Source organism: Plecotus auritus (assembly GCF_963455305.1).
Source record: "Plecotus auritus genome assembly, chromosome: 12".
Lineage (NCBI taxonomy): Eukaryota > Metazoa > Chordata > Mammalia > Chiroptera > Vespertilionidae > Plecotus > Plecotus auritus.
Genome location: NC_137778.1, coordinates 22,554,632 through 22,579,943, shown reverse-complemented (window position 1 = coordinate 22,579,943; position 25,312 = coordinate 22,554,632).

Below are 25,312 nucleotides of genomic sequence, written 5' to 3'. Positions count from 1 at the left end.
CCAAAGGTGTGATGTCCTAGTACCATCACACTGGACATTAGAATTTAACATGAATTTGGAGCGGAAGGGACATGTTCAGATGATAGCAGTGCTAAAATTTGCAAACCTAACCAGTGTCTGCCTCCATGCAGGGCCCCATCTTTAGAAGTAACTAGGTGTGTGTGTGAGAGTGTGTGTGTGTGTGTGTGTGTGTGTGTGTGTTTAAAAATGAAGATGCAAACATTTATCCATATTCACATATATGCATATGTCATACATTTACATATCAAAGGGAGGGAAGGTAACTAGGTCTTATAGGGCAATAATATAGTAACTGTTTTGAGGGATCATTGCTTTTATATAAGCTACCATTTAGATTTCAGGGCACATTTTACTTCTCATTTCACTTGACACATGAGAAAATTGTTGCAAGTTAGTTGAGCTGTAAGGTGAACTTGACTGTGATAATGGGACACAGTTCAGCAAAGACAGCAAGGTCAGCTGACCGGTGTTCTGTTCTCCTCGGCATGCTATATCTCCTGACCTGGTTCAGGATCACCACTTTATTCTCCAAAGACTATCAGATTAGCACCAGAGTGGCCCAAGAATGTCTTGTGTACAATTAACTGGTAAGGACACCAACCAATGTATATAGAATGAATGGATTGATTAGTATGTGTAATTAATCCTAGAGAGCCTAACTTTGCACTGAACTGTCAGCCTAAATTCCTTTTCCCAGAGAAATCTAGAGATCTTGGCGGGGTTAGGAGGGTGGGAGAGCGGGGGGCAGACAATGTCTGTTTAAATCTCCAGTCCTGCTATTCCAACTGTGTTGGTCAAGATATGCTAGATATGCTATGGTAACAAACAGCCCTCACATCATAGGATTATGCAACAAAAGTTTATAGGTCACACCATATCTGTTGTTGCTTTGGGCAGTTATCCAGGGCAACTGCCCTCACATGTTGACTCATTCTTGTGGCTCTTCCTTATCAACACACTGATTGTCACAGCAGGGACAGAGCCGGGGAAGGGAGGGGCAAATAAGTGCTTTCTCCTGGAAGTGACATGGGTCATATTTCATTTGCAAAAAGCAAGTCCCATGGCCACACTGAACTCCAAGCAGGTAGATGTATCAGTTATTGGTTCCTGTAAAATAAACCCCCTCAAACTTATCCTTTCAATGACATAGTATATTATTTCCCATGTTTTTGTGAGAAGGCTGGGCAATTCCTTAGCAGGTTTTGCCTGGGTTTGCTTCTACAGCTGTATTTGGTTGGAGGATCAGCTGAGCTGAAAAGTCCTAGGTTCATGTGCCTGCTGTTGGTGCTGGTTGTTGGCTGGGGTGCCCCGGTGACTTCAGGTGGCTTCTCCTCCTCCAGTAGTCTCAGCTGACTTCCTTCCATGATAACCCCAGGACAGTGTTCCAAGGGGACAAAGGTAAAAGCTGAAAGGTCTTGAGCTTGCACAACCTTTCTGCCACATCCTGTTGGCCAAGGGGAATCAAAGGCCAGCCCAGATTCAAAGTATGGGGAAATAGTCTCTTGATGAAAGGGTTGTAGATATGTAGCTATGATGTGTTTTAATCTATTGCAGCAGGGTACCTGTACAGTTGATTCTTGTTATTTGTGATAGTTACATTCTATAAAGTCTTTGCCAACACTGATTTAGAGAATATGGCACCATTGCTCCTAGGAGAAATTCTAAGTTAGGTTCCTATGAGCTTTGGAACACATTTTCATAACTGATCAATACATAAACTTGTTGTGTGTATGTATCTACTTATGATACCTTATTTAATATATATTGTTGACTCATTAATGTTGAACTCATGGCCAGCAGCACTTTGAATAAAAGCCAAAGGCAAAGAGAGAATCTTGAAAACAGTGAGAGAAAAACAACTCATCATATACAAAAGACTCTCAATAAAATTAACACTTAAAACACTCCAATTAAAAGGCAGACATTGGCAGAATGGATAAAATATACCAACATGATACAACTATAGGCTTTCTATAAGAGATACATTTTAGATCCAAAGACACAAATAGATTGAAAGTAAAACAATAAAGATATACCATGTATACAGTTACTAAAAGAGAGCTGGAATACTATATACTGATAGCAGATAAAACATTATGCTAATTAATTATACTATATCACACTAATATATGCCAAGATTGTTAGAGAAAAAGAAAGAAATTTTGATAAAGGTCAATCCATCAAAAAAGATAAAACAATGCAAAATGTCAACAGAGTCCCAAAATACATGAGGCTAAATGACAGAATTGAAAGGAGAAATAGATAATTTAGCAATAATAGTTGGGAACCTCAATGCTTCAGTTTCAATAATGAATATGAAAACTAAACAGATCAACAAGGAAATGGAAGACTTAACCATCACTATAAACTGACTAGACCTAACAGATATCTGTAGAATACTCCACCCAATAACAGCAAAATACTAAGCCAGGCAGTTGACAACTCTGTCTTAGCATTTATTTCCTCCTTTTTCAGAGCCTCAAGGTTTGCCAAAGGTGAGAGCATAGGGTCTTCTCAGGTCTTTTCTGAACATGTACAAAGCCCTGGGAATGCACCCAGCCCTGCATATGCCTGTGGACTTGTTGATTCATATTTTACTCCATAGCTTTTCTTTTCTACTTTTCCTTCAGCCTATTGTTTATCCCAGGGGTTGTAAAGTTAAACAATTACCTTTCATTTTTGTCAACAAGCATACCAGGCTATTCACACTGGGTGAACACTAAGATAGGTCAAATAAAGATGGCCTTGCCCGTGGGGTCTTATCAAGAAATCACCAGACAGGACAAATAATGACAATTCTCTGGGTTGAGTGCTCTGAGCTTGTTTTGCCCCTCCCTCCCTCCCAAGTAGCAGGTAGGTTTCTGGTTTTCACTGAGATTAAGGACTGTTGGCTTACAAAGCCACCACAGAGCTGGAGGGGGACATGTTAAAATGCCACTAAGTTTGCTGTTCTTACTGAAATTCAGTGGTTTTTCTTGAATAAATGTCTACAAGTTGAATAAATAGGCTAATCAAAAAGCTTTTTGTTAATTTCCAGAGCTTTTAAAAAGTTAACTGCCAATTTTTGCCAGTTTCCTCATTGCCTTTATAGAGGAAAGAGTTTTTGGGGGTCCTTACTCTGACTTTTTCACTCATGTCAATTGGTAGCTATCATTCCCATTATATCAGTTAAAATTAGGTTCATCCACATGTGACAAAAACCTGAAGTAACAGTGGCTTAAGCACACCAGTTCTATTCTCTCACATTAAAAACTTTAAAGTAAGTTCCGAAAGTTTAGAATGTTCAGAGATAGCAGCTTCTTTCAGCTTTCAACTGCATCGCTAGAGTATGCCGCTCATCTTCATGGTCTAAGGCAGTGGTTGGCAAACTGCGGCTCGCGAGCCACATGTGGCTCTTTGGCCCCTTGAGTGTGGCTCTTCCACAAAATACCACGGCCTGGGTGAGTCTATTTTGAAGAAGTGGCGTTAGAAGAAGTTTAAGTTTAAAAAATTTGGCTCTCAGAAGAAATTTCAATCGTTGTACTGTTGATATTTGGCTGTTGACTAATGAGTTTGCCGACCACTGGTCTAAGATAACTGCTAAGACTCCAGCTATCATATCTGCATCCCAGGAAGCAAGAGTGAGGAAGAGGTGATGCAAACACACACCCTTCCTTTAAGGACTTTCCAGAAATTGCACATGATATTTCAGAACACAGTCACATAGTCACACCTAGCTACATGGGAGGTTGAAAAATATGGTCTTTATTTAGGAGGTCATGTGTCCAGCTTAAAACCAAGGGTCTGTTACTAGGGAAGTAGGAACATTAGCTATCTCTGCTACATGCATTTGACAGGTGAGAACACTGAGGTTTAGAGAAGTTTAGGATTTTATCAAAGGACACCCAGGCAGTATGCAGATCAGGTGGTCTGACCCTAAAGCCTGTACTTTCAATCACTTTTGCCATTCACATTCAAAGAAGTTAAATAATTTGATGAGGTCCCATAGCTGCCAAGTGCAGATCTGGCCCTAAAGATCATCCTTTTTCTATTACTTACCCTTTTTCTATCATTTACTGTGGTGGGCCTCTAATAACCGTGACAAAAAAGCAGACCTCACTGTTCAAGCTGGAAATGCCCATTAAGAGACCTCAGTTAAGTGCATTGAATGTTCTTTAAACACGGGGCAACAGCAGGCACCTGAAGGGCAGCAAGTGAACCAAGTTGATAGATTATTAGAAATAGAGCGAGTGAGAAACAGACACAGTGAAACTTGCTTACTTTCTGAAGTAGGATTAAGGAACCAATTTGGTACAGGTTGTGAATTGCTATTTAGAAATCAGTATTAAAGTGTAGTCTTGAACAGAAAGCTAAGCCATTTTGTTTTGTTTTTCCCACAAATCTCCTGGATTCCCAGGCCCCACTTCACCCAGTGGGGAGGTTTTTATTAGTCCATTCTACTCACATCTGGCTCTGGGGGGTTGGGAGCGGGTGGTGAGGCCCATATAACCCCAGGTCATAAAGGCCCATTGAGCCTACCCAAGACCTAAAGGAACAGACTCTAGGGCCTGCTTTGACTCACCATTTCTTTTTCTTTCTTCATTAACTCTTATTTTTCTTCACCTTGGATTATCCTCAAGCTGAGTTCATTGAGATCTGAATAAGTAAGGTCGTATTGTAACTACAAATTCAGGGCAGGTTTTCAGGCACAGTTCATTTCATGGTGTGCACAGAGGACACACTCACCAAGGGGATGTCAATGCAGTTGCAGTTCGATAACCAAACAGAAGGACAATTGAAGCTGTGGTGACTAATACAGCCCCATTCAAAGATAATCTATTATTCTCAGTGGTTTGAATCAGTAAAAATAAAAATGGCTCCAGCAGCTAGAGTAATTCTAGCTCTATCTAATGGTGTATGTTTGGGCTACTGAAGTTGAAAGCTCATGGTTGGACCTTGAGCCCCATAGGGAGCTGCCATCTGTCCCTTCCTTTGCCCTGATACCCCCAAAATAACCTCTGCTCATGCCTTTCTTCCACATGTATGCATGTGCAGGCAGACACACACACACACACACACACACACACACACGTGCAAGAATAACTCCACATTGAGCTTTTTTTTCAGGCTTCTTCAAAAGTTAACAGATGTCCATCATGAGAATACCAGGTTTCATTTAATTTTAAAATTTAATTGAACACTTTATCTTTAAATAGTTATAGATTCGCACGCAATGGTCAGAAATAATACAGGAAGATACCATGTGATTTTTACCCAATTTTCATCAATGGTACCATCTTGCAAAACTATAGTACAAATCCTAACCCTAATATTGCCATTGGTACAATTCCACATCTCATTCAGAATTTCCCCTGTCATATGTGTACTCATTGTGTGTGAATGTTTATTTTGTTCTGTGCTATCTTATCACATGTGGAGGTTTGTGTATCAGTCACCATCTCTTATATTCCCTTTGTATGACCCCATCCATCTCTCTCTTACTCCATCCTCCCTTGATCCCCAGCCATAGCCCCTAGCAACCACCAATCCTTCCCCATTGCTATAATATTTTTTGTTCCAAGAAGTTATATAAATGAAATCATAACATATGTAATCTTTGGGGGATTGGCTTTTTTTTCACTCAACCTAATTCCCTTGAGATCCCTCCCAGGTTTAATATATATTAATGGTTGGTTCCTTTGCATTGCTGAGTAGTATCACAGTTGTTTTAACCTCTTACCCACTGAAGGATATCTGGACAATGTGATCCAATTTCTCTGCATCCTTGTCAGCAGTTGATATTATTTTAGCCATTCCTTTTTTTGTTTGTTTTGTTAATCCTCACCTGAGATATTTTCCATTGATTTTTAGAGAGAGCGAAAAGGAGGGGGAGAGACAGAGAGAGAAACATTGATGTGAGAGAGACATATTGGTTGGTTGCCTCTCACACAAGCCCCGACCAGGGCCCGGGATGGAGCCTGCAACTGAGGTATGTGTCCTTGACCGGAATCAAACCTGGGACCCTTCAGTTCGCAGGCTGATGCTCTATCCAAACTGAACCAAACCGGCGAGGACTCTTTTAGCCATTCTGATTGGTGTGTAGTGAGATCTCATTGTGCTAATTTAATTTTTTAAATATATCTAGTTTTTTATATTTCAGTTTTAAATTGTTACTGATTACTTGTACAGCTTCTGTGTATTTTTATTTGAACACTTGGTGAAGTGTTGGAAAAATTTAAATATTATTCCACATAATTCTATCTCATCAGAACACACTTTTTTCAATATGCCAAGAATTCCGTCAACACCTGCTTTTGAGACATGCTTTGATGCACAATTTTGAAACCTTTTGAAAATCGTCGCCTCCAATGTTAACATCACATAGACTACATGACTAATGTAGTTAAATGGCTATTCTGGCCTTCATGGGCCTACTGTAAAAAGAATTGCTTTGTCCATATACCAATTATGTTTCTATAGTCATTTCTAATAAAAAATGAAGACTACGAAAAATAAACACCTGTCTGTTTCTCTCCCAGCCCTTCCAGAATGAAAATTCACATAAGCTACACCTTGATTCCTCCACTATGTGCACCCGGGGTTCCCCCACAGCTTTCAAGTCACACTGTACTTGCACCTGAGGGGAAGCAAGGTAGGAGGGGAAACTCAAGGTAGAAGGAGGAGCTCAGTCTCCCAGGCTGCTATGTCTCTGGGAGGGAAATCTGACATTTTTAGCAAAGACTAGAATGTTTACTTTGAAAAAAGTAGAGACCCAGTTGCCTGGATTCAATCAGGAATACATATTGAATCTGCGGGTGACCTGTAGTCACTTTGTCCCTTTTTGAATGTCCAAAGCATTAAGGAGAAAATGAGACAGCTCTACAAATAACTCATACCTGCTGGGGCTGTCTCTGCTGGTCCTCCGGGGGTGTGTATACATCACCCTACCACAAATGCATGGAATGAATGGTGTAAAAACCCCGAAACAGACATCAGCTCTATGGATTACCAGGGAGTCCTAATTGGGTTCATTAGCAACAAAACTTCTATAATGTCTATAAATAGCAGGCACATGCCTCCGTAAGCAGTGCAGCTATTTATTTTTTCAATAGGGGATTCTCATGTTACAAGGACATCACAGATTACTGAATAATTTATTTAATGGTAGATTATATGGGCTTCATTCTTTGCCAATGAGCTCATACCCAAATGTCTAAAGTAGATAAGGTTAGCACATGCCAGAGCTCAGGCTTGGGTGAGCTGTTTATTTTTTTGTTAGACATGTATAACAGTTATAGTCATATATACATATTTTAATATTCTCTCAGCTGCAAACATCATATACAATAGAGGCATTACTTTATTATTGACAGTTAGCTAACTCATAATAATACTGAGAAACACAGACTAGAATAACAAATGACCTTGTCTAAACTTGGTGATTTTAACAAATGACCGTGATATATAGGGGTATGTTTGTTCTCTATGAAAATGTAAGGAAACAACAGGGGAGCAAAATTCAATATAACGATGGAGATGAGGGGAGAAAAAAATTTGGATGGTATTTTTCTGTGAACGTCTATTGTTATCTTTTCAGTGATTTAGAGTTGAAAAACAAACATTTCTAAGCTCACAGATCTTAGGCAGTTTGCTTTTAGCTGTGTACAGTTCTCAGGTGAGCACAGGTACCTTGGAAGATGGGCACACTTTTCTGTCAAATGCAATTTTTTTATCGAGATCGAATATGTTTTAAAAGAAAATTTAAATCTGACAATAGAAAGATGGCAAAAGACCTGGACAAGCACCTAACATAAGAGGAAATTCATGTGGTCAATAAGTGTGGCAAAGGGGGGGCTTCATTTTATTAGCAACTAGGGAAATGCATATTAAACACATAGTTAAACTTTTAAAGTTTGACAATAACAAGTGCTAATGAGGATGGCAAATAACTATAACTGGTTGGTGGGAGTTCAGGTTGAAGCAACAATTTTGGGGAACAGTTGCTGTTATCCATTGAGGTCGATGATTCACACACCCTATTCACAATTGACAAATGCCACTGTGGGAAATGTCCATATGTATATCCTGCAGCCCAAGACCTATACAAGAATGTTTATAGAAGCATTGTTCATAGCCCAAGCTAGAAACAACCTACACATCCGCCCAGCAGAGAGGGGCTATGTGAAAACTAGAGCCACTTACAACAGCAGGGATGAATTTCACAAACATAATGTTGAGCAAAAGGAGCAAGATGCGACAAAGAGTAAGAGTTGAGGGACAGAAAGCTCATAAATGGGCAAAACAACTTTGTTACCTATGGAGATGTTATAATGAACAAGGAAACCCTTATAATAAAAGTCAGGATGAGTGATTACATTTAGAGGAAAGGAAGGCTTGTGATCAAAGAGAATACTCTGAAACTTTTGTACCCTGGAAAGGTCCTATTTTTTGATCTGGCTGTGGTTTCATATGTTTTCACTTTGTAATTATTCACTAAACTGGATATTAATATTTAATGCACTGTAGTCATCCTATCTAATAAAAGAGTAATATACAAATTAACCATCACTCCATGACAAAGATGGTAGCGCCCATAGTGGCATTGGGGGGGGAATGCTGGCAGTGTCGCCCTGGTGATGTGAGCCCAGTGACCCGCGCCATGGCTGCGCCGAGGGAGGGGCCTCTGGCCAGAGACTGGGGTGCAGGACGCTGGGCTCGTGGTCACCCCCAGTGACGAGCCCAGTGTCCTGTGCCTTGGCTGCGCAGAGGGAGGGCCTCTGGCCAGAAGCCAGAGCACGGGACACTGGCTGTGTCGTAGGCCAGGCTGAGGGACCCCGCCCCCATGCACGAATTTCATGCACCGGGCCTCTAGTATGTATATATGTTTTATATGCATGTGAATGACATGCTTTCTGACCATTCTATTAAATACTAAAAGATCAAGATTTTTTTAAAAAGAACTCCTAGAGTATTAGGCTAAGTGAAATAAGCCAGTCAGAGAAAGACAAGTATCACATGATCTCACTCATATGCGGAATCTAATTAACAATGGAAACATGGAACAGAGTATGGAATCTTGGAGGGAAGGCGGGGGAGGGTGGGTGGGAGGTGATCAACCAAAGAACTTGTATGCATATATGCATAACCCATGGACATAGACATATGGTGGTGAAGGCCTGTGGGGGGTGGGGGGTGGGGGGTGGCGGGATGAGCTGGAAGGGGAAAATGGGGGGAAAGGAGAACATATGTAATACTTTCAACAATAAAGATTAACAAAATAAAAAAGAACTCCCACCTTGGCCAGTTTGGCTCAGTGCCTAGAGCATCAGCCCACACAAGGAAGGGTCATGAGTTTGAGTTCCATTCGCAGACAGGTTTGATCCCCGCCCCGCTTGCAAGGCAACCAATTGATGTGTCTCTCTCACCTCTCTCTCTTCCCTCTTCCTTTCCTTCTCCCTCCCCCTCTCCTTCTCTTCCTCCCTCCCTTCCTTCCACTCTCTCTAAAAGTCAATAGGAAAAATATCCTCAGGTGAGAATTAACACAAAAAAGTTAAATTTATTATCTTTGAAAAATGAACTTTAAGTGTTCAGTTTAGTTGAATGAACATTTAAAACAGGAAGCCAAATCTTATGCACAGTTCCACATCAGAGGTGGTGCAGAGGAGACAAGAGCGCACTGGCCACACCAGCCCTGACCTCTGCAGCGGCTTCCCTGGGCAGTTCTCTGGGCCTTGTTCCTCCTCTCTAAAGAGGATCAGAACTCCTCTGACAGTCTCCTAATATATTTTGGGAGTTCTCTGTGTGAACTTTAAAAAGTTTTAATAAGAAATTCTTTCAATTTGATGAACCTGAAGAATAGGAGCAGCATCTGGGTCGTCTCGCAGTGCCGTCATTGCTCTGTGTCCATGGTCACCTTGGGGCTCAGATGTGCTCTTTTCCTTGTCTCAAGCCAGTGAGAAGAAAACACAGGTGACCATGAGTCAGGTCTGTGTTTGCCAAATGACCTCATGAAAGGTTCACAGCCAAGGTTTTCACAGGAGTTTGTGAGCTTTGTGTCATGGACAATGCCTGGCCCAAAGAAGTGACTAGTCACACAAGTGACAAAGTGAGGTGTGAGTTCCTTCACAAAAGCACATCATCTGTCTCATTCAATTAATGTTGTTACCTTGAGTTTTACTGGTTTGTCCAAACCATGAATTTGTTTTGACTCTATGGTTGTAGAAGTTACAAGCCTGTGGGATATATGCCCAGTTTCATGTTTGTTCATATTTAACAATCTTACAAGGGAATGTATGTCAACACTGGGAATCCTTAAAAATTATTTTCCTGGGAAGGCACCACACGTCATTCGAATTTGACCCCACTGACCCCAGGGCCTCCTCAGACCCTCCTGTGATTCTGCTTCCATTTTGGAAGTCAGGCACTTTCCAAAGCAAGTGGCAGGGTGTGTGCCTGGAATCTGACCCCTTGCATCTGTTCAGGGACCTTTTCGGGAGGCATTTTCTATTGTTATGACTAGAGGTGGGAGCTGGTCAGTAGAAGTCAAAGATGCTACTTAACATCCTGCAATTCTCAGGACAGCCCCCCACCCATAACAAAAACTATCCAGGCCATAATGCCAATAGTGCCCAGGTTGAGAAACCCTGGTTTTTCTCCCGGCAGGTTTAACTTCCATAAAAAGAAAGTCTTCACTGTGTCTGTTCCCCGTTGATTAAAGTAAGGTAGGAGTTTTCTTTGATAACTTACATTTCTCAGAACCTGTTTCCTTCCACACAGTACACACACATAAGCAAGCAAATGCCATCCCTTGGGTGTGACATAAGGTGCATGCCTGGCTTGATTTAAAAGCGGAGGTTTAGCGGGGTCAGCCATTTCACAGTGTTTTGAAGCAGCCTTATTCCTGGTCCTCCTCTATCGGGACCTATTCCACCATCCACCCAGTGGTGTCCTTGCTTTGTAGGAACCCAGTGCCAGAGGTTTGTAGCTGGTGTCTGGAGGGAAAGTGGTCCAAAGGGATTCCCAGAGGAGCCGATGTCTCCTCCAGAATAAAATATTGGGAACAGTATTTGAACAGAAGTGTTAGTGAGGGCTTCAGACAGGTTAGAGTGATTTCACCCATCTTTTTTTTCCCCCCCTTTTTTATTTTTTTTAAATAAATCTTTATTCAGATTATTACAATTGTTTCTCCTTTTCCCCCCCATAGCTCCCCTCCACCCAGTTCCCACCCCACCTTCTGCCCTTACCTCCCCACAACAGTCCTCATCCATAGGTGTATGATTTTTGTCCAGTCTCTTCCTGAACCCCCTCATATCTCTTTCCCCCTGAGAATTATCAGTCCACTCCCTTTCTATGCCCCTGATTCTATTATGTTCACCAGATTATTCTGTTCCTCAGGTTTTTAATTCACTTGATTTTTAGGTTCACTTGTTGATAGATATGTATTTGTTGTTCATAATTTTTATCTTTACTTTTTTCTTCTTCCTTTTCTTTAAGAATACCTTTCAGCATTTCATATAATACGGGTTTGGTGGTGATGAACTCCTTTAGCTTGTTCTTATCTGTGAAGCTCTTTATCTGCCCTTCAATTCTGAATGATAGCTTTGCTGGGTAGAGTAATCTTGGTTGTAGGTTCTTGCTATTCATCACTTTGAAAATTTCTTGCCACTCCTGTCTGGCCTGCATAGTTTCTGTTGAGAAATCAGCTGACAATCATATGGGTGCTCCCTTGTAGGTAATTAACTGTTTTTCTCTTGCTGCTTTTAAGATTCTCTCTTTGTCTTTTGCTCTTGGCATTTTAATTATGATGTGTCTTGGTGTGGTCCTCTTTGGATTCCTTTTGTTTGGGGTTCTGTGCGTTTCCTGGACTTGTAAGTCTATTTCTTTCACCAGGTGGGGGAAGTTTTCAGTCATTATTTCTTCAAATAGGTTTTCAGTATCTGGCTCTCTCTCTTCTTCTGGCACCCCCATAATTCTGATGTTGGTACGCTTGAAGTTGTCCGAGAGTCTTCTTACACTATCTTCAACTTTTTGGATTTTTTTTTCTTTTTGCTTTTTCGGTTGAGTGTTTTTTTGCTTCTTTTATTTCAGTTCTTTGACTTGATTCTTGTGTTCCTCTAGTCTGTTGTTGGGTCTCTGTATAATATTTTTTATTTCAGTCAGTGTATGTTTAATTTCTAGTTGGTCCTTTTTCATATCTTCGAGGGTCTCATTATATTTATAGGCCTTTTCTAGGATATTCTTGAAAAGCCTTATAACCGTGGTTTTGAATTCTATATCCAGTCGTTTGTTTTCCTCCATTTCTTTCGTTTGTGATCTGTTTCTTTAATGCCGCATTTTCACTGCGTCCCTGAGTTGGTAGGGTAGATTTGTGTGCTAGGTTTCCTATATGGCCCAGTGGGTCGGCCTCCCCAGTTCACCTGAGGTGGACACTCTTGGCGCACCCCTTTGTGGACTGTGTGTACAGCCTTGTTGTAGTTAAGTCTTGATTGTTGTTGGTATCACTGGAAGGAATTGACCTCCAGGCCAGTTGGCTGTAAGGATCAGCTGTGTCTATGCTGGGAGAAGTTCGGTGCTGGAGACAGCCTTATAGGATTAGACTTGCCAAATTGCAATAGCCTCTGTGCTCAGCTTGGATGGGGTGGAGTCTCAGGGCGGAGAAGACAGTCTTGGCTTCCAGTCAGCCTTGCCCTTACGCGTGTGTGCCTCCAGACCTCTGCCTTCCCTGGCTCCCAAGTCTCTGCCCGAGAGTCCAGATTCCCCCGCCCCCCCGCCCCCGTAAGAGCGTGGGTCCCCAGGGGCTCGCCTGGAACTGGGGTTCAGTGCGGTCAGGAGCTTCCGACTCCCTTCTGCTAGGGAAAGCCCGTGGCAACCTCTGCAGCCTTTGTGCACACTGGCGCGCGCCTCCAGACCCCTGCCCACCGGGGCTCCCCTGGGTCTCCCCCGGGTCTCCAGGTGCCTTTCTCTACCTGACAGTCCAGACTCCCCCTGTATGATCCTGGGTCCACGGGGTTTCACCCAGGACTGGGGTTCAGTGCAGTCAGAACTGGGGTTCAGTGCGGTTGGGGCTTCCTTTCCCCTTCCGCCAGAGAAAGTCAGCCAGTCTCTCAGCCGCCCTTCCTCTCTGCGCGCACAAAGACCCTTTGCCGTACCTCCAATTCTCTGTGAGCTTTTCTCTTTCCTTCTAGTTGTAGAATTTTCACTCAGCCAGCTTTCCTGTGGTTCTGGATGGTGTCCGTTCTGTCTTTTAGTTGTAGTTTTGAAATTGTTGTGAGAGTCAGCAGTTTAGGTGCTTACCTATGCCGCCATCTTGGTTTCTCCGATTTCACCCATCTGAGGAATGTGGATCAACCTCCAAGGTTGACCTCAGGGCCCACCTAATTGGTCTTAGGGCCTTTACCAGCTCTGGGGAATGTTTGTCCTCTTGCTATCCACCCCGATACAATTCTGTGTGTGTTCATATAGATCCTGCTGTGTGTTTCTGGGTCCTATCTCTCCCCCATCAGATATTTAACTCCTTGTGAACAGAGACTTTGGCAGCTTCTGTCATCAGTGGTATATGGCCCTGTGTACTCAGCACAGTGGCCTGCTCTGCAGGTAGCCAACATTGTCAATGAGCTATGAAAAAACATCATGTGGGCCAGATGGGATTATGGGTGATGGTTTCCTAAATACTGCCCACCAACCTCCCCAGCCCCTCCTCTTCTTCACCTCTTATTCTAGTGGCCAAAATCCAGTCACAGCCAGCCTCTCAGCTTTGGGAGCATTGGAATCTATGGCTTTCTCCCAACAAGAGAACAGGCCTTCACCCTTAGGACCAAAGAAAGGAATATGCTCTCACTGACCATGTCTGGACATCTGGATAGATTCCCTGAGGAAGAGATGGGGCAGCTCCTCAATCTATACCCCTTCTAGCACTCCCCTCCCCCACACTATGCACATGGTCATAGAGACTGCAGTGGACAAGTCTTCATCCATCCCTGACAACCATTGATACAAGGCAACTGACTGGATGCCTCTCACCCTGCCTAAAACTACTACTCTTTCCTCTTCCACCCCTTTTTAAAAATAGAAAAATATAATCCTTGTCTGGCCTGTGTGGCTTAATTGGTTGAATGTCGTCCCATGCAGCCAGAGGTCACCAGTTTGATTTCTGGTCAGGGTACATGCCTGGGGTTGTGGGCTTGATCCCCCAGTAGAGGGCGTTGAGGAGGTAGCCAATTGATGTTTTTCATCAATGTTTCTCTCTCTCTTTCCTTCTCCTTTCCCCGTGTCTCTCTAAAATCAGTAAGAACATATTTAGCTCGGCCTGCGTGGCTCAGTGGTTGAGCATCAACCTATGAACCAGGAAGTCACAGTTCGATTCCCAGTCAGGGCACATGCCCAGGTTGCTGGCTCCATCCCCAGTAGGGGACATGCCAGAGGCAGCTGATCATTGATTCTCTCTCATTGTTGATGTTTCTTCCTCTCCCTTTCCCTTCCTCTCTGAAATCAATAAAAATATATTTATAAATAAATAATAAAATAATAATACTCTGTCTATTATGTAGTCTTTCAAAGACACAGTGAAGGCACCATGCCTATGGCACAACACAGTGCTCGGGGTTTGGCAAGTAGGGTCCCTTTTCCTGGCCTGGACTTTAGGCGTCTGTTCAGAAGAAGCCTGGCACTGCTGGGAGGCACTGACAAGAAGGAGGGGTGCAGGCATCTGCCTTCAGCACACACAGCCCACAGACTTCCTCTCCCCGGGGGCTCTTTGGTTGACATGCCTCCTCCTTCGGTCATAGTGTTAAGGAAAACCAGAATAAATAAAGCAATGCTCAGAGAGTTTGGAGTCACACTTTATTCACCGGTGGGCTTAGAGAAAAATGAATTCAAATTCTAAGCAGAGCTATTAGCAGAACTTTCCTTTTTATTAAAAAACCAGCCCTATGTGTGCTTAGTGGTTATCTCGCTGGTGGCCTTGAAAACAACACAGTTCTATCCAATTAAAAAATACATCTGGCATGGCATGGGAGTATGGGCGTATCTAGTCTCTGGCCTACAAGGTCAGATAGCTACGTTTATCTTCCTTATTATTCAAGCAGGCTAGAAAGCAAAGTTATTTTTTCAGAATAAGAGGCTAAAAAAAATAGCAGAGAATTTCCAACAGTAGTTTTACAAAATAGGGGTTAGCCTTCTCAGTAGAAGTGGTTACCCTCGTCCTGGGTCTGCACACCTGAAGGCCTGGGTGGCTTGAGGCAGCTGACTGCAATAGGATGAAACTGTGGCTGAGGAAGAAAGCAAAACTGAAAGCCAGGGTAGCTGAGCATTGGCTGTGAGGGGTAAGGCCACAGAAGGGAAGGCCCATGATGGGGTCAGAGGTCCAAAGGGTGAAAGTACAGCAAGTAAGGTTGTAGGAGACAGGTCAGTGGGGACAGTTCAGGGGGAAGTCCATGAGCATTCCCAGGCTGGGATCTGGCGTGAAGCAAAGAGGGAAGTGGACTTGACAGCCTCCAGGTGTTTAGGCAAGACTCCACGATTCTTCAGGTCCACGTCAGCCAGAGTTTAAATCTGTGATGCTGAGACTTGGTTGGGGTGAAAGGAAGGAGTAGTCGTAATTTTTCCTTGACTTTACGGCCAACATAGTGATGACCTGGGGCCCAATTTATGTCTCTGAAAGGCAAGCCAGACCTTGTCCTAGCCAAAGCATTGGCAAGTCACCAGCTCAGTGGTGGGGAGTAGCTAAATGTGGCCCCTCACCTGGTGTGAGCCAGGACCTAACTTTAGCCTCCTATGAGCACATGCAAAGTGAGGAGCCAGCTGCCCCGTCAGCCTCACCCAGGGCACTTCTGTTTTACATCCTGCACCTGTGGAGGTTTGCATGTCTCAGAGCAAGCATATCAAACTTGCAACCGGAGGGCCACATGCCTCATTTATTTAAATGAGGAGGTATGTGGCCCACCGGCTGTGAGTTTGACATGCTTGTCTCAGACCTTGCTGGCCAGACCTGAGGCTAAGACCCTCCTAGACTCACAACAGGACTCCTTGTTCCCTTGGCAACAGCCAGCTCATTCCTCCCCTCCTACCCTAGAAGCAAAGCTTCTGGTGGGTGGCGTGGGGGGAGGGTCCTTCAGGAGGAGGGCTGCGTGGAGGACTTCCCCTGTGAGATGGAATATGATCCTACAATCAGTCCAGGAGCCCATGGTTCAGTTTGCAGGTGATCCAGGCTTCTTATTCTCCCTTCCTTCTAGCTGCAGCCTTTTGTTCTTGTCATGGTCGATTAGTTTGCTAAACAGAGGTTGGACTGAGAAAATGAAAGGAGGAAAGTGAGGAAATTAATAGCTCCAGTAAAAGGTCTGGTGGGAAGGAAGTTAGAACCAATTAACCAACTGAGATTTCCGTTTTCCCATAAGCTCTCTGGCTCCTGCATGGTGCATAGCCAGCGATCAGAATGAATGTTGGATGTAGGCACAAAACACATTTTACACCTATTTGCCTATGAGTTCTCTGCTCTTCAGCTTGAAAGATGCTCCTCTGGGACCCATGTCATTAGGCGACAGACACCATGCACATGCCTGCAGGCTGGACGACAGGAGGCCTTCCCAGTGAAGACGATGGGGCAGGGATGTCTTCTTGCCACTATGGAAAGACACAGGGACAGGCCACGGGAGTGGAGAAAGTGGAAGAGGCAAAACAATGTCTCTTCCTACTTCAACTCTGGGGAAATGCCAGCGTCCTGAAGTCTGGCCCAAGGATGACCACATTTTAGAAAACATCAAAGAACAGATCTGAGCAGTGGGAAGAGGCCAAATAGTTCATGTCTCAAGTGCCCCCTTGGCAAGAAGAGTGGATCTTACTGCCAGGAATCCCAGGGCTAGAATTCTCTGCTGGTGGCTCTCTCCTTTCACCTTATTTATTCTTCCTCTTCACTGGACTCTGTCACTCAAAAAGAAATGCGGAGATGGGCTGCATAGTTCCAGAAAGCGTCTCTATGACTCCACTAAACTCAAGTGGGCTCGGAACCTATAGGAGAGGTCAAAACAGGTGCAAAGGGAGGAAATAAATGTCTTCTGAGTGACAGCTGCTAAATGGAGCTCTATGGGTTGATGGGATGTGGGACAGAATTATTGCGCCCATTTGAAATCCAGTTTCTGCCCTGTCCATGACAAGTCATCCAAACCGCAGGCCCCTCGGGAGAGCCATCTCGTTTAAGGGGGGGACCATTGATGTCATGGACCTAAAGCCACTCTATTCCTAGAAATCACAGCAATATCAGTTGAGTTCCTACCCAGAAAACAAAGTCTATCCAATTTAATACAGTACCCACACCCCTCTACCTTTGCTTAACAGCTGGTGACTATCTGGGAACATGGAGCTACAACTCACGTTACCCAAGTCAGTTTCAAATCCCACGCTGGGTGTCATGCAATAGACAGAATGCCCTGGTATTGTGGGCAGTGTGGCACCATGACTTCTTAAACTGCCCACCAAATCAAGCCTGCTATTTAAGTCAGCCCATGACTTTGAGAAATTGACGTGGTTCCCTCTGATGAACCCCATGCACAGACCACTGTTCCCACCCCCACCTTCATTCCTGAGGTCTCTGACTTCGCTGGCCCAGAGTGGACATGTGATCACTACCTCAGATGAGCTTTTACCACTCACGGTGCTGCAGCAGGAGGAACATTATAAATGACCGTTTCTCCAATACGACTCAGAGAAGAGACCTGGTGAATTATTTTGTATGGACATGGGGTACGCTTAGAGAAGCACAGGACATGACCTTGTTATTCCTGCTAATATGGATTTCCAGACAGTCATCAATCTAGGTGACAAAACCAGCTGGCACACATGGAGCACCTGCTGCAGAAGACACTGTGACCCAGCTGTGGGGGTGGGGCGTGGAGACAGAGCGGGGTCTGTCTGTCTGTCAGGGAAAAGTGGAGAGGGCAATCCAAGAATAACAACATGGAAGGGAGAAAAATTCAAAGAATTCTACCTTCAAAAAGACCATTTCTCTTTGGAAACCATAAAAGGAAGATCACGTTGTTTGGTCCCAAGTAATGTGGCTTTGACCTCTAGCCCAAGGGTATGGAGAATGGTCAGTCATGGGGCTGTGCAAATGTGGAGAAGCCAAGGAAAGGAGCCTTTCTCATTCGTATGGCATTTTCCAGCTGCCTTTACCCACGAGCTTGGACCTGATGCTCACAATCACCTCTGAAGTAGATAAGAATTCTCATCTTCATTTCACAGATGAAAAAAAAACAGGTCTAAGAGAGGTCAAATGATTTCTTGAAAGACACACTTTAAGTGGTAGAGCCTGGTTTAGAACCCAGGTGTTCTAACTTGAAATTCAGGGCTCTTCCAAGCTATGGCAGTGGATTTCAAACTGTGTACCCAACAGAACCTCCCAGAGAGGAAGGGTATCCCCACTCCCACTCAGATGGAAGCAGCTCTAATTTTATCCATTCGTGTTCCACTCCAGATCTCCTCTGTAAGAAAAAAGGGGGGTAGATTGGGAAGTCACTGTACTCTGCCATGATCCCTCCAGTGGGGTCCAGCCATAGGACAAGAGGCCACTTGGAACACATTCAAGGAAAGGAGGAGGGAGGTACCGGCTCCACAGGGCAACTGCCCATGCACGTGCTCTGTACCACAGGTCTTCTCTTAGAGAGAGAAAGACAGAGCTGAGGCCTGTCCAGTTGGGGAAGTATTTCTGGGGTTGACATCATGGGTCCTGCTTGGTCAGCTTTGTGGATCTTGTCCAGACAACTCTAAAGCCCTCAGCAGACTCTTAGTCACAAACTGTCCAAGCTTAACCAGCTACAGCAGCCCCATGCCCGGCAAGCAATGCTTCCAGGCTCCTCCCTGCCCAGCCTCCAGTGAAATGCATGCTTATCCCAAGGGTGTGCTGGTACTGGGGTGTGAGGCCACTCAGGGTGTCCCCTCCACCAGTCTGAGCCCCAAGACTTCCCAAGAGTGTGTCCCTTTTCCTCCAGGCTCTTTTTTCAAATGGCTCTGTCTACTCTCCGACTGCGGCTCTGATCTTTCCAGAACTCTGCATTGCACTGACTGATTTCAGCTTCTCTAAACAGGAACTGTTTAGAAACAGCCTCCTACTCTCCCCAACTTCCCACCTGACAAATATTCTGGCTTCCCAAGGGCCTCCTGGATCTGCGCAGAGTGCAGCAAACCATTTCGTGATTTTTTTTTTTTTAATATAATGATTCCAGAGAGGAAGGGAGAGGGAGAGAGAGATAGAAACATCAATGATAAGAGAGAATCATTGATTGGCTGACTCCCACACTCCCCCTACTGGGGATTGAGCCCACAACCAGGAATCAAACCAGTGACCTTTTGGTGCATGGGATGACCTTCAACCAGTGAGCCACACCCGCTGGGCTGGGTGTGGGTTTTGACCCTTTAACCTGGACTACTAGAAAGATCCCTGCTACAGATAAAGGACTTGTCTGCTTATCATCACAGCTGATAGTATGAGATGCTCAAATTTTTACAAAGCACGTACAGCTTGACTTGTCATTTGTTTTCATATCTCTCTCCTTTAACTATGTGTGACAGTAGGAAACCACACAGACCTGGGGGCGTATTCCAGTTTTGCATTTACTAACTGTATGACCTTGGACAAACTGCTCAAACTTTCCTCATTTATATACAGGGTGTCCCATATACACACTTTAACATCTGATAACTCAATTTTGAAAATGAAATGGTATTTTAATAAACACTGCCTTTGTAATTATTCAAAATGTGTGTATACATTTTTTTGGGGGGACACCCTATATGAAAATACTAACCACTGTGCAAGATTGGTGTGTTGTTGTTTTCATTGAAGAATAAATAATGAAGATATTTCTTTACAGTGCTTGACACAGACTCAGATTTCAGTAGATGCTAGATTCTTCTTCATCCTTAAGGATAAAAACCAAAACTTATCTATGAAATCTACAGTGTCTGGCACATAATATACTCTCAGTAAATGTTTGTTGATGGTATGAATGAATAAGGAGTAAATCAAGAGGTTCATTTATGAAACTGATGAGACAGGCCACAGGAAGTGTTGAGTCCTATAAGACAGTTAACAGTGTTATAATTTGAGAAGTGAGAAATGTATCCTAAAGGGGTAATAAATGATAAGAGAGAATCATTGTTGTGCTCTTTATAACAGTGAAACTTTTGAAATAAACTAAATGCCCAAGAAAGGAGACCAGGTACAATGAAGTGTTTTTAATATAATAAAATGCTATGCACTCACTTTTAAAATGTAGATTGAGAATTACTATTCTATAAAAATACCCAACACGAATTTTAGGTGAAATGGTGTGTTAGAAAATTGCACTCATATAAAATTATTTATCTTTCAAAAGAAAGAAATGCTTGGAAGAATATTAAAAGGCAGTGATTATGTCTGGATGGTAGAATTATAATTTTAATGTTATGTATTGTTCTTTTCAATGCAGATTAAATTTTTGTAAGTATCAATTCTTATAATAGGAAAAAATTTTTCCTTTGGGAAACCAAAACACATACAGTGTATAGTATAATAATAAGTAGTTTTGTTGTTGGGTTTTTTGTTATTGTTGTAAATGTCTAAAGCTACTTTAAACTCATTTAGACTCCATGGAAAATGTATTGAAAGCTTATATGACTGCTGGGAGGGTCAAGGTGTGGCTGTGCCTCAGGATAACTGGAAATGGATCTGGCAGACTGACTGTCTGGGTGTTGGTATAATTCCTTCCACTGCAGGCCAGCCTCCTCCATGGCAGGACACACCATCTCAGTGAGTTCAGAGCTGCTCGTCTGCACACACAGGGAGAGTGAGCTCTGTGGTCCCCAGGCATAGTTTCCCAAGATACGCTGCGGTCGGCCCCACTGGGTCAGAGGTCTGTCCCTAACTAGTCGCTGTGCCCAGGGCCTGGCAGTGCTCCGTAACTGGCTCAGCTCGTGCCCCTTCTCACTCTTAGATCCACCAATGTGGCCCAGGAGGCAGGGTCCTGTAAGAAGAGCTTAATTAATGGGTTGAGAGATGATTGCCACCTGCCCTCTGTACTCTTCTACTGTAAACTGATATTTCCTCAGAGTTGAAGAGAAGATATGACATTGGCTTAATTCCTGTTCTCAGCAGAGGTACAGAGTGGCCAGGACTAGATTGACAGCTGTCAATATTGGAAGCGGTGAGTGAGCTTCCCTGATGTGTCCCTGTGCTGGTGCAGAGATTCACCTGGGTCCTCAGAGAGCTTACAGCTCAGCCCACGGCCTGAATGCTGGTTAGATGGTGGCAGCAGCTTCCATCGTCAACTTTACCTTACCTCTCTTCCTGGACACCTTCCATCTCTTCCATATAAGCAAGGAGAAGTAGGTCTTCTGGAGAAGGATGGATTTTCTTAGTGTCTTGCAAGGAACAACCAGAGCTCAATAAAATATTCAGTGGTTTCCATCCCTCTGGGTACTCCCTGTCTCCTTTACTTACTTAGAAGGTAGTCATTTAATTTCTTTCCAAAATAGAGTGGCTATGTCTAGAAAATAAGCACTTTTAAATACAGTAGAACTTTGTGATAGTATAGCTCACTGTTGTAATTCAATCTGGAGTAAGTTATTATGGTGGAATGGGGTCACTGCACTGTGAGCCCTGGTAGTCAAGAGCTATGCCTTAGCCATCTCTGAGCCCCAGCTCCTGGCGCAGTGCTGGTCCACAGTAGGTACTCAGAGGTTAAGGGTATAGTCATCCCAAAATCCCCAGTAAATGCCTGAAAACTGTGATAGTACTGAGCCTTATATATACATCATGTGTTTTTCCCCAGTACATACATATCTATGATAAAGTTAATTTATAAATTAGGCACTGTCAGAGATTAACAACAATAAGTAAAAATAGAACAATTACAACAATACACTGCAATGAAAGTTATGTGAATGGCTTTGAGACCATTCTCATGTAAAGTCAGGGTTACTTGGACACCAGCCCTGTGATACTCTGCAGTCTATCTGACAACCAAGATGGCTACTAGTGACAAAGGGGCAGGGAGTGTAAGCAGCGGGAACAAAAGGATGAGTCACGTACTGGGTGGGGTGGACAGGGGCAGTGCCAGATTTTATCATGCTACCGAGAATGGTGCATAACTTAAAACGTATGAATTGTTTCTAGAATTTCCCATTTAATATTTTCAGATTGCACTTGACCGTGGTAACAAACTGGAAAGCAAAACTGTGGATAAGGAGGAACTACTGTATTCAGTCTTATGGTTCATTTTTAACATACTTGTTTCTTTCGGTTCCTGTTTGTGTTTTGTTTTTCCTTCCTCCCTACCTTTTTCTGTCTATTAAGGGTGCCACACCTTCCCCCAAATCTTCTGGTTTCTGCACTAAATCACCTTCAGTGGTATAGTCTTCCTCTGAGTCTTTAGGATGATGTTCCCTTCACCGTGTTCTATAGCATTTCCCCATATAATGCATTTTCCCCCTATTTCGTCATTCTTGACCAAGGTGAGAGCTATCCTCCTACCAACAGCGCGGCTGTTTGAATTGCCGTGGGTGAGGCTCCTTGTGCACTGGGCACTGGCCGAATCCTCGTCTTAGTTCTGTAACGGGGAGCTGGTCAGAAGTACAGCTCCCAGCCCACTATGGGCAGTTATCTTGTTCTTGCCGTAGATTTAATGCAGCTTCCCAGAAAACACATTGCTCTAGCACAGTGGTTGGCAAACTGCGGCTCGCGAGCCACATGCGGCTCACGAGCCGCAGTTTGCCGCTCTGTTGACTAATGAGTTTGCTGACCACTGCTCTAGCAGATCTGCTGGTCCCCAGCCTATTTATAAATAATATAGCACAGATGAGATTATATTTCCAAGCTGCACAAAAGGATTTTAGGATGGCATCACTTATCTACTGACTTACATGCCTCATCCCTTAAGAGCCATTGTAGTGAGGGTACCTTGAGACACGTTTTCTTTATGATGATACTTAGTAATCATTAAGCACTGAGGGGAACAAAAAGAGTGGCTTTCTTTCCTCTTCAGTACAAAGAGGTCTGAAAAAAACCACCAAAACCATGGCAAGTCTGGCAACATGTATCCCCGTTTCCATGGCCGTGTACCGTTACCACGCATTATTTTCCTTGCTTTTCAGTGCGAAATTGTTTTTTAGTTACAGCTGAAGGGATATGCATCAACAGTGGCTTAAATGATAAGGAAATGTGTATTTAGTAAACAAGAAATGCGGAGGTATGGTCTCAGGGATGGTCAATTGTGTTATCAAGGAGCTCAAGCTCGTTCTTTCTCTGACTCACTAGGCATATTGCTTTTTATCATCTTGCTTATTGCTTCATGGATTTAATGTAGCTGCCTCAGTTCCAGGCATCACATCCATATTCCAGATAGGAGAATGGGGGAAGTAATAGCCCCGAGCTTTCCTTCGAGTTTTTCCTTTTAATCAGAAAAGCAGAAGATTTCCTGGGAAACTTCTAGCCATCTTTCATATGTCTCAATGGTCCCAGCTGGTAACATTTCACTCCTCACAGCAAGGAGGATGAGAACTTTTACAAAGAGAAATAGTATAACCGCAACTGCATTGAATTTATTAATCTTAATATATTCCTGGAGTCAAGGTACATTGCTTCTACACACCACTGACGTCCACCACCATCTGAACAAAATTAGTGTTGTGTTAGCGATGACGGCTGACAGTCCAGGGCAATCTTGGCGGCTTTATTTTTAGCTTTGGTGATGGTAGCCGTAGAAATGACCAGTGCTTTCCGAAGATAAAGGTACTTTGAATGTGGTGAAATATGAGTGGTTTTGATCACTGGTAATTAATATGGAGTTAGTGGAACTGAATATTAATATAGCACGCTTAAATAATGACGGCACGGCTTATTGAACTCTAGAAGATGACAGAGAAATCAAATCCTATAATAGAATCAAAATTCGAAGTGAAAAGTAGAAGCTGCTGTGAGGGCCTGTCAGGCTCTGGATTTGGGAGCAGGTATTGGAGCTGTGAGTTTGGCTTCTGCAGATAAAAGTCCCCCACAGGGGAAAGGTACTCCATGGGAGGCACGCCAGTCAGAGTCACACCGACCACCAAAGGCCAGGCCAGGGCTTCCCTGGTTTGTGAAAGGAAGCTGGAAAACTGCCACTCACCACTGCCGAGGTGTAGCTTAGTGTCTCGAGAACCAGTTCAGACAGAAGAGGGATACACAGAGAGAGAAAAAAAAAAGGGGGGGGGGAGAGGCTCCATATATGATGATCCTATAAACCCAGTTTTAAAATACATGAAGAAATCTTATGCCAAGAAAGACAGCCAATAAAATCAATAATTAGAATCTGAGTTTTTACAGGAATAAAAACAAAATAGTAAAAAATCTGAAACAGACGTGAAAATATGTACATGTAGGATCCTTGAAGAGATAAATGGAGGTATTACATCCTTGACCGGAATCAAACCTGGGACCTGTCAGTCTGCAGGTCGACACCCTATCAGCCAGTGCAAACCATTGAATTTTTTTTAAAAAATAGGATAGATTCTACTAGTATATGTAGTTGAAGAGAGAATTAAGACATTAGAATTGGGAGGAATTCACCCAGAAGGTAACAGCTTCGAAGGGGTCATAAAAATAAGACAGAGAATGACCTGTGCTGTGGTGATAGATAGGGGCTCAGGAAAGGCTTGTCAAAGGACACAGACACTTGAGTGGTGACCTGAGCCAGTAAGGATGTGAGTGAAGTGAATGTAAATAAAAATAAATCCATAGACACACAGTAGTGGTAATACCTATTTTCTTTTTCTTTTAAATATATTTTATTGATATTTTACAGAGAGGAGGGGAGAGGGATAGAGAGTTAGAAACATCGATGAGAGAGAAACATGGATCAGCTGCCTCCTGCACACCTCCTACTGGGGATGTGCCCGCAACCAAGGTACATGCCCTTGACCAGAATCGAACCTGGAACCCTTCAGTCCGCAGGCTGACGCTCTATCCACTGAGCCAAACCGGTAATACCTATTTTCCAAGTTGCTGTGATTAAGTAGGATACAGGAAAGCACAGAGCCCAGTGCCTGTCACATGTTTAATAACAAATGTTAAGACCCTCTACCTCCTGCCCTAAGAACCTGAGTTGATAAGAGTAGAATTTCGCATTTCACTTCCATAGAGGGGGCTTTGGACACCTCTGCTGGAGCCCACCATATTCCAGGGGAGTCTGAATCAGCTGATGGTTTTTAAATGTAATAATGGTGGATTTAGCTCTTTGTGACAAAGTGGCTGGAACATTGTCAGCTGTCCGTGTGCCTGGTTTCTCCTTCTGCTGCTCTCCCTTGAGAACAA